The sequence below is a fragment of the Mastomys coucha genome, unplaced genomic scaffold (genome assembly GCF_008632895.1).
Source record: "Mastomys coucha isolate ucsf_1 unplaced genomic scaffold, UCSF_Mcou_1 pScaffold6, whole genome shotgun sequence".
Lineage (NCBI taxonomy): Eukaryota > Metazoa > Chordata > Mammalia > Rodentia > Muridae > Mastomys > Mastomys coucha.
Window position 1 is genome coordinate 113634008 of NW_022196912.1, and position 10090 is coordinate 113644097.

The window sequence follows — 10090 nt, forward strand, 5'->3', positions numbered from 1 at the left end:
TTTTTTTTTTTGCATTCGTGTATCACATTTGTTCTAGAAATACCGATTTAGCAGTTGGCATTTCAACAGCAAAATGATGCCATCCAGCCTAGGGATGCTGTCTCACACAGCATCATTTCCACTGGGAACTCCCCACAACGGGACCACTTTCCCCAAACACAATTCTTACTGTATGCTGTATTTTAAGATCTTTTCCTTGCTCCCTTCTCTCTTAAGGATTGCTGTCCCGTAAGGTTAACCTCCTTATTGCCTCTCTTGTTTGTCTCCTTTGTTGGGATGGAAGTGTTATCCATTGGTCTAACAGTTAAAATGATCTTGTTCCCTTAGCCTCCTTGCTTTCTCCAACATTCTGTCACGGGTGTCTCATACACGTGTCTTGGTGCCACAGTGTTCTATGCCAGATGTTATGATTCCATCTTTTTCTTTGGGGGTTTATTCTTATAGAAGCTTAGGTTGCTAAGCAAACCTTTAGACTATGGGCTTTTCTTGTCATTCTTGCCAGTAAGCCTATTCTCCAGAAACTACGCCTGCTTTTGGGTTACTTGTGTTCCTAACTGGGTTAGGCCCATCTCTGGATCTCTGTGGCACTGGAGAGGCCTGAAGGACAGTATGCTGTCTGCAATCAGTTTACCTTCATGCTGTCACGAGTAAACACCACATCTCGATATTCATTTCTAAACGATGGAGCCCAGAGTTCCTCATCACTCCTGAAACGAAATACAATATTTTTATATGTTACTTTTTATCGGATGCCTTCTTCCCAAACAGTCCATTTCATCTTGTGGAATTCCCACCAGGGAATCAAATTTCCCCACATATTCCATAGCTTTACAAAATGTTCCCCTGCTTGATGACTAATTTGACACCCCCCCAAGAGTACAGTTTTTTGTTTTTGTTTTTGTTTTTTTCATTTCAGCAGCCAAGCTATCCACGTTCTTCCTCCCTGGCTTCTCACCTCCTATCTCGGTCCATCCAACTTCATAGCCCATCTGTGATTTGCCGGCACTAAGGCTTATCATGCCAGAAACTTCTCATAGACAGTGAAGGAAGTCATCAAATGATGATGCCCTCACTTCCTGTATTGCCTAAAGATAGGTCAGTGTTCCCCCCACCCACAGGCTGCAAGCTCATTTTATGGGTTGTCAGTTCCAATGTTGGTCACCTAAGGAGTCTTTTCTAGCTCTTTCTTTCTGTTAGGAAACTTCCAGTCTCACATCGGAGCTAAGACATGCTTTTTGTCCTTGCTCCTCACGGCCTCTCCTCTACCCAGCCAGAGTGATCTTTGAAAAACATAAATCAGGTCTTGTCACTTCCCTCCTGACATGCCTTTCTAGTTCATGGTAAATAAACCCCAAGTCCTCCGGTGCCTCCAAGATTCTCCTGGATCTGACTCCTCTAGATTTTCAACCCCTCCCTGCTTCTCTCTCCATCTGCCTCTCCGTTCTCATTAACACCACTCATTACAGAGTCTTTCTCTTTGGGAATTCTTGCATAAGAAATTGGGGTGTTTCAAGGAAAACCTAATTTAAAGGAACTTGATAAGTAGAGGTGACAGTAGGAGAGGGAACAGCAAGGAAAATAAGCTGTGGTCACCTAAGGGAAAAAGCCACTTTAAGGACCTTAGAATAGAGAGCTGGGTAGAGAAAGGGCCTAGACCACCACTAGCTAACTAAAGCCAGTTTATGAGGACAGGGACTCACCATGTCTTCCCCTCCACCTCTCTTCCTTGGGTTCTCCATTGGCGGATGCCAACTGGCAACCATAGGGTAGACTGCCCATCAATGCAGCTCTCTGTCAGGAAGAGCAGGGAAGCAAGTAGAGAGAGAGTGGACTTTGGGTAGCAAGTGGAAGGACTCTGTTACAAGCACATACATAGCTCCAGATTCTAGTAGGGATTGGGGCTTGGTTTAGAAACTTCCTTTTATAGCAATCATTTTCCTCCTTCTGGATATTTCTCCAATGCTCCAACTCTGATGGCTCCTTCACTGGGCTGAATGTCCCTCCTATGTGACTATAGTACCCTGACCACTCTTCCCATCATCGTAATCTTCCACTACCGGATACTGGTCCTGAGGTCGAGGGCTCCATCCTATGTGTGCAACACTATGTCCCCAGCAATCATCTCTGCTTCCAGCTCACGGACACTTGGTTAGTATGTGTTGAATGGAATTAAGTGGAATTCTCCTCCCCACCCTTTTTTGGTTTTCAAGGCAGAGTTTCTCTGTGTAGCCCTGACTGTCCTGGAACTCACTCTGTAGACCAGGCTCAGAGATCCACCTGCCTCTGTCTCCCAAGTGCTGGGATTAAAGGCATGAACCACCTTCTTAATCCCTGTTGTTCTTAATCCCTGGCTGTGAGGCTCACTGACATCCATACAATTTCTTACCACATTTGAAAAAAGAATTAGACCCGAGTACTAGTTTGTATATATTCCGGCACAAAACACTATCGTAATAATTAAAGAACACTATCAGCACTTTAAATAGCCAATTCATCTTTTTTATTTTTTTATCTAGATTCTTATCTTCCCTACACACTGAAGATAAGGCTCTTAGCTCTTTGGGTCACTGCTTTCTTATCTGTTATAAAAGAGCTTGGCCAGTTTCCAAGATGTTTCCAATTCTTTATGTGTAAGGTCCTAGGGGACGGACTACACAAGCTCATAAACTCAACGTTTGCATCTCTTCTCATCCTTGTGTCCCTAGCAACGAGCCCCAGAATCACAGGGAATGCCATACTGGGATCCATCTCTAAACCTCTGCACTACTGTGGCCCCTGCAAACCCGGACACTTGGCTCTTCCACATCCTCTGTCTCTCTCCCTGGAGAGTGGGACAAAAACACTTGTAAGAAGCTAAGCTCAAAGCCCACCTCATGGTGCTCAGGACTGTGGTTGGAAGAGAGATCTGATGAGCCTGAGACTCCAGACAAATGGCCTACATTAAGTTCTTGCATATCATGTTCCCAAAACATTGTGTGATTAGCATAGCTGTTCGTACTTTCTACATCAGAAGATGTAAATTAGTTCCTTGTGCCTGTGCTAAAATACCAAATATTACTAAGATGTACAATTAGTGACTACATAGATATTGCTAATACACTTACAGAAAAGGGCATACACTAACTCTCTCCATTTATATATATATATATGTATATATATACATATATATATATATTCACATATATATTTATATATATGTATATATTCATTGTATCTTCATTGAAATGAACATTTCCTGAATGATTTGGGGGTGGGGGAGACATTTCTGTTTCTAATAAAAAGACATAGCTGATTATCATATTGTTACCTAATTATTCCAGAACAAAATAGACACAGAACTTTTATTGGGTTAGATCCGAGCCAGGGAGTTATATTATCTTGCAAATCAAGTTTCTGACTATCTCATTAAATAAGAGAAGGTGTAACAATAAACTTAATTATCGAATGTGACTTTTCTTGCCATTTTTTCCCCTGTTTTTGCTATTGGTTCAGCCCGTCTGGTTTTCATTTGAGCAGAGAAATCACAAATCCCACAAACCATCCACAGCCTCTTAATCCTAGCAAAGACTGGTATTACTGTAGCGGAGTAATGTTTTTCTTTCCTTGGGTGGAAATAGATGTGTAGCTTTCTAGTGGATTAAAAAAGACAATTGAGAAATCTCCTTTCATACACATGTATGGTATCTTAATTTCCTGCTATAATAGCAAGCCTACAAACATAATTAATTATGTTTTAAATACAGATTGTTGACAACGGTTCATCTGGTTAAGATTATTTAAACCACATTAAGAAAAAGCTTCTCTCTAACGCTTGAACTTATTTTTATATATATAAAATATTTCATATTCTCTCAGTCTCAGCAATCTCTTAAAAATTTCAGAGTATTCAAAGCACCCTCATAGCAACCCCATAGAGACAACTAGACAAATACAACTGATTTATATGCAAATTTCAACCTATTTACCACACTTAGTAGTAGGAGACAAAATATTATATGCAAAATGCGTTCATTTAAATTTTTGATCAGATCTTTCTGCTGCTTGACGGAGCAAGCACGTTCCAGGAGCGAGTGCCTTTCAGAATAGAAGTCTCAAGCCACGCTGATGCGTAATGAGAGACCTACACAACAGTCTAGCCAGATGATCCATTAGTTTCACTCACCTTGATTGACACGTATCGCTGCAAGGTGTATCAATCCTGAGATTGCTACAGTGAGCACTATGCAGGCTGAGATAATGACAGCTTTCCGAGCCACAGTGCTGTGGCACCCACAGAGGTCACCTTGCCCTACAATTCTAAGACATCTGCTACATATGATATATAAGATGCAGGAGGAACACACACACCAGTTAATGTCCCAGTCTTGCTTGCATGGCGCTATGCCTTCAAACAAACAGAACCCGTATATCAAGGGATGGACTTGTGAGGGTTAGGGTTAGGAAAAGCTTAAGTAGTTCACTAAAGTCACCAGTCAATTACACAGACGTATTAAGGACCAGTGAAGGCACTGGATGGGGATGACAGGAACAGAGAGGATTGTGGAGGTGAATTACTAAAGTCTGGAAAATAGTTTCCAAGCTCAACAGGCATTTTTTAACGGTCTTTAATGACCATATACTAATTATACATTATGGTACTTTTCATAAGTGTATATAATGTATTCTGGTCATATTCACACTCACACACTATTGCCCTGTGTTCCTGTCTTACACCTGTACCCTTTCTCTTCCCAATTAGTCTTATTTGATATCTTTTCACAGTCACCTTACCAGTGTCTATACCACTGGGAAAAAATAGTTCACTTCTCCCCATCAACCATGAAATGCTTATAAATGGAGAATCCAGGTCCCATGAGTCCCTCCAGCCTCCACTGTGGGACACTGATGGGTCTTGTCTCATACAGGTCTTGTACAGGTAACCATGACTACCATGAGTTCAAGGGAGCAATAGCCACACGGTGCCTGGAAGACAGCAGTTCATACCAATCTCCCCAGCCCAGCGCCTGCTTCCTCTGGCTCTTAACATTCTCTTATGCCATCTTCCCTGGTGTCCCCTGAGCCTTGGAGGGTGTGATACAGGTCTTCCCATTCATGACCAGGCACTCAACAGTCAAATGTATTCTCAGCACTTCGTCCATGTTACCAGCCCACTGTGCAATGAAGCCTCTCTGACTAAGCAGATAAAAACACTAGTTTATGGGCTGGTGAGATGGCTCAGCGGGTAAGAGCACTAACTGCTCTTCCGAAGGTCCTGAGTTCGGATCCCAGCAACCACATGGTGGCTCACAACCTCCCGTAATGAGATCTGACGCCCTCTTCTGGTGTGTCTGAAGACAACTACAGTGTATTCATACACATGAAATAAATAAATAAATCTTAAAAAACAAAACACACTAGTCTATGTGTGTAAACAGAATAGTTTGAGGAGTACATCATGTCCACTTCTGAAACTAAGAGCCACAGCTTTCCTGCTAGGACCTATGACCTCACTTTTGACCAGATTTGAGGTACCAGATACATATTCTTTTCCTGTGGAATGGTTCTCAGATCCAATCAGAAGTGGTTCATTATTCCCGTAATAGGCATCCCACTATTGAACCAGTTAACACATCCTGCCTGGTCTGTCAGTATCCAGCACACAGTATAAGGATATTTTTCTGAATCTAGTTATGAAGGTTTATCCAAGACCCGTGGTAGTGTAAACCTCATAACTTACAGTTCCACACCCTGTTTCACATTTACGGAGGCCTATGCTACACATGGGCCAGTAAAAAACTCAGACCAGAATAAAGAGATGGTAATGAATGCTGTTCTCATTTTCAGCTATATTTAAACAGAGTAACATTAACTAGCTCTGTCTTTTTATTTATGGATGAAGATACACAATGCAAGAGTAATGTGTTTATTTTGTTTAAATATCCTTTAAAGCAAACTTGTGAGCATTCTTACTAAATTTGTCTACATCTATCATGACAATTTTACTGAACAACATATCTAGACCTTCAGGCATTTCTCCTGTGCTGTGAGGGATGTTGAAGGCTATATTCCATCAGTTTCTGGAAATGGAAAAGTGAAGTCCACACATACTTCCCCATTTTGCTCCAGCAATGAGTTGGCACCATTTCCTAAAAGAGTAGGACCCTCTTCCTATCTCTGTTAGAGACTTTACACTGGCCAGAGTAGGAGTGTTTATACCCTAGACATGAGCAAATGTTATGAGGAGTGCTTTATCCCAGATTGGTGACCATCTCCCACCCCACTGTACCTTTGAATACCTTTGAGGGTTGATGCAACCCTCATCAGAAGAGGTTCAGTATCTTAGGGTTTCCATTGCTCTAAAGAGACACCATGACCAAGGCAACTCTTATAAAAGACATTTAATTGGGGCTGGCTTACTGGTTCTGAGGTTCAGTCCATTATCATCATGGTAGCATCCAGGCAGGCATGGGAGCAGGGGAGCTGAGAGTTCTACATCTTGTTCTGAAGGCAAGCTAGGAAGAGGGTCTCAAAGCCCACTCCTACTGTGACACAGTTCTTCCAACAAGGCCACACCTCCTAATAGTGCTGCACTCTGGGCCAAGCATATTTAAACCACCACACTTGGGGACATTAGGAATTGATATCTTAACGACTATATCAGCAGACAACATCCCAAAGGGATCAGTGTGGGCAAGACATGTGCTCTGGGGGCAGCTGGGTCCTAGCATGGTAGGGACAGTGGCTGTGCTGTCTGCTTTCTTGGGGCTTTAATGCAGTTTGAGGCCTGAGGAAAAACAGGTCCAAATAGTGAGAAACAGAGTTTTCTTGTTATTCTGATGCCCAGAAAGACACTGCCCTGAGGCTCTTTGAAATGTGAAGATGTCACTTGATGCCTTCTTCACAAAGACAAATTTCTACATAACAATCCTCAGAACTAGGCTACATATGTGCCATCCAGCAGAACTTTCCTACAGTGATGGACATGCGCTGTATCACTGATGCCATGAGGTAAGTGCCCACAACAAAACATGATCGGCCTAAGCTGAGATGTGTTGCAAGGGATAGACTAGATGCTGGACTTCCAAGACATAGCATGAAGAAGGAAATCTATGTGTTGTCCTCATGTTTATATTGATCACCCATCAAAATGGTAATGTTCTGGATATATCAATACCAATGAAACTTAATTTAACCTGTTTCTCATTAATATGCAGATTGCAACTGCCAACATCTTTCAAGAGACTTCCATGGTACATATATCGTTACCGAGAACCTCACATTCTCGACAGGTGCTAGGGACAGGAAAAGACAAACACAGCTAGGTTAGCAGATGCCAATGGGCACATTCTGTACTGCAGCCTCCTCTTTGAGTATTGTTAGGATGCTAAGATAAGGAAACGCCCAGCCAGTGGCCAGCATCCTGTGTAGGTGCGAGGATCAACACACCCAGACGTTTGAAACTCTAAACTGCTCACCTGAAGCTTCATGCTTCCTTCCGTAAGTAGGGTTTCAACACAGGGTGTCCAGGACGGGTCATGGTTGGGTTTTCACTCCTGCTCCTAATATCCATGGCGTCTTTCCAACCTCAGGAAGATAAAGAACAGCACTGTGCTTGAGGAGTTGCCGATCACGACCTACTTAGCAACCGAGCACTCTTCTCTCCTCCCAGATGGAGTCTCACAAGGCAAAGCCTCAGGTTTAAGCACCCGAGCAAATCAGAAAGATGGCAGAAGCCACAGAAGGGCCTGGGTTCCATTATTCTCATCTCAGGCCTTGGGGTGAGAACCTTTGAAGAAGGTTCAAAGAAACACAACACAGTAATTCAAAAACACTTGTCAAAACATGTGGTTTCTTGCCATTTCATTTTTGTTTTACAAATAAGCTCAGCTTCTGAGGCTCTCATCGAAAGCAGCCCAAGGAGAGGTTAAAAAAATATCTCAGTGAAGTGCTTTTGTGCAAGCATGAAGAACAGAGCTTGGATCCCAAGGATCCATGTAGAAAGCTGGGTGTGGCGGCACAGCTCTGTAATACCATTGCTGGGGCAGCAGAGTCACCATGCTCCCTGGGGTCTACTCAGCTAGGCTAGCCCAACTGATGAAACTTCGGTGTCACTGACAGATCTGCATCAGAAATTAAGGGAAGCAGTGACTGAGGAAGGTATGCTGACCTCTGACCTACACGGGTGCGCCCACGTGTGTGCACATGCATATGCACACACGTACACACACACACCTCATTGAGAAAGACCACTGTAGCCAATGGAAGAAAAATAAGTTTGATTTTAACCTTCAGGAAATAAAGGACAGAAAAAAGGAGGGAGAAGTGAAAATTTCCATTATACAGGCATTCAAACCATTGAGCCTTCAATGTGTCCTTCTTTGATGTCCTTTGGGTGAAGGAGGCAAAGATCAGCTTCTAATTAGAAAAGCTGAGCCCAGCATCAGTTCAAGACGCTCCCACCACCCACACCACCTGCAGAACCGTGGAGAAGGAAGTACACCGCATAGCCCCAGGAGGGAGTGTGCCTGGTGCATAAATCCTTACTTTCTCAACACACTCCTTCTGGGCTTTTACATTCAGCACAGGGAGTGGGAACTGCAAAAATAGACCTCGTGTTTCTGCAGAAGTGAAAGACTTATTGCATAATGGTGGTAAACTACATCTACTAGAGCCACGTGCCCACATGCAAACACTCAACTCAACTCAAAATAGATGCCACTCCAGATGAGCTTTTTTCTTTTCTTTTTTCTTTCTTTCTTCTTCTTATTCATATTTAGCCTAAAAAATGTGAGCTCACATGCATAAAGTTAAAAAGAAAGTGATATTGGGAAAATAGAATGGTGTTAGCTAGTCAAAAAAAAAAAAAAAGAAAGAAAGAAAAAGAAGATCTGGTCAACAAATTCACTTAATTCCCATTGACTTCTCCCCAGCTGTGTCTCTCTTTACTTCTTCTTCTTTTTTTCCCCTTTGTAAGAACTCTACAGAAATAGAAAGGAAATAATCTGTAAACAGAAAGGATCGATTTTTGCAGAAGCCCTGTAAGGCACACACGTACCACTTCCGTCCTTCCTTTTCATACCCAGTAATAAAGAGAATGAGAAAACATTCAGACAAACTGTCAGAAAGAAAGGACGCATCCCATGATCCTTACTCACCCTTTCCCATGTCTTCCTGAGGTTCAACTAGACCCCCGGATCTGTGCAGAAAAATTTCCTTCTTGCTTGATAACCACTCCTCCACTGAAGCATATGCGAATATGAAACAGTTGGTATGGGCAAGGCCTGAGCTGGGAGGAGAGGGAAAGGGAGAGAGAGAATTTTTTTTTTTTTAAGAAGCATAAAATCTAGGATGTAGAAGGGCAGACTGTCATAAAGTACAGAGTGAAGCAAGTGTTACAATAGTGTGATCCAAAGCCAGCTAATGCTCAATGAGGGCTTTTGTGTCAGAATGCCTGGAGAGCCTGTACTGTTTGCCTGCTAGAAGTCTAGGTGCCACTCTGGAAAATACAAGCTTAGGAGGAGACTCTAAGATTGTCCAACCTAAGAGTAGATAGACAGACAGACAGGCTGAGGGCAGCACGGCCTCCAGCCACATCCCTGAGTCGTAAGGGAAAAACTACCCATGGACAGAATCCTCCCACCAATAGCATGTTCACAGCATAGCCAGCACCCAAGGTCACGTCATTTGTCTCCCAGTGGGGCTATTTTTGGAGCCCATGTGACAGGGCGCTGACAGTGTTTTAAGCAGCTGGACAGTCCAGACAGAAGTTGTATCACTGAAGACAAATAAGGGTACACTGTGTGCTTGCCATTGCAGTCCTCAATGGCTCCCCTAGCAGCTTCAGAAGAAAGCCCCAGGAGCTCTTTGGAAGGCATCCTTGGTAGACCACAGCATCCTGGGTAGCTAAACAGCAGGGAAGGAGGGTACAGCACAGGGCTTTAGGACAGATGAGCAAACCTGGGTTCTCTCTGGGCTTGGTGTTCCTTTATACCCGGGCTTCTAGGACATCATCTAAGTATTGGGCACTGTCATAAATGCTGGGAACACAGTGATCAGCCAGTTAGACTCAAGTGACTTCGTTCTGCTTGGGCAAACCAACTGTCTGCATACA

General features: G+C 43.1%; 1 long non-coding RNA gene across 1 annotated transcript; it reads right to left on the reverse strand.

Moving 5' to 3' along the window:
- Window positions 1-431: 431 nt before the first annotated feature.
- LOC116080171 lies at window positions 432-7566 on the reverse strand. Its single transcript, XR_004114343.1, has 3 exons — window positions 7455-7566; window positions 1701-1791; window positions 432-707 (listed from the first exon to the last, which is right to left on the reverse strand). It is a non-coding gene; the product is annotated as an uncharacterized LOC116080171 (long non-coding RNA).
- Between the last annotated feature and the right edge of the window lie 2524 nt (window positions 7567-10090).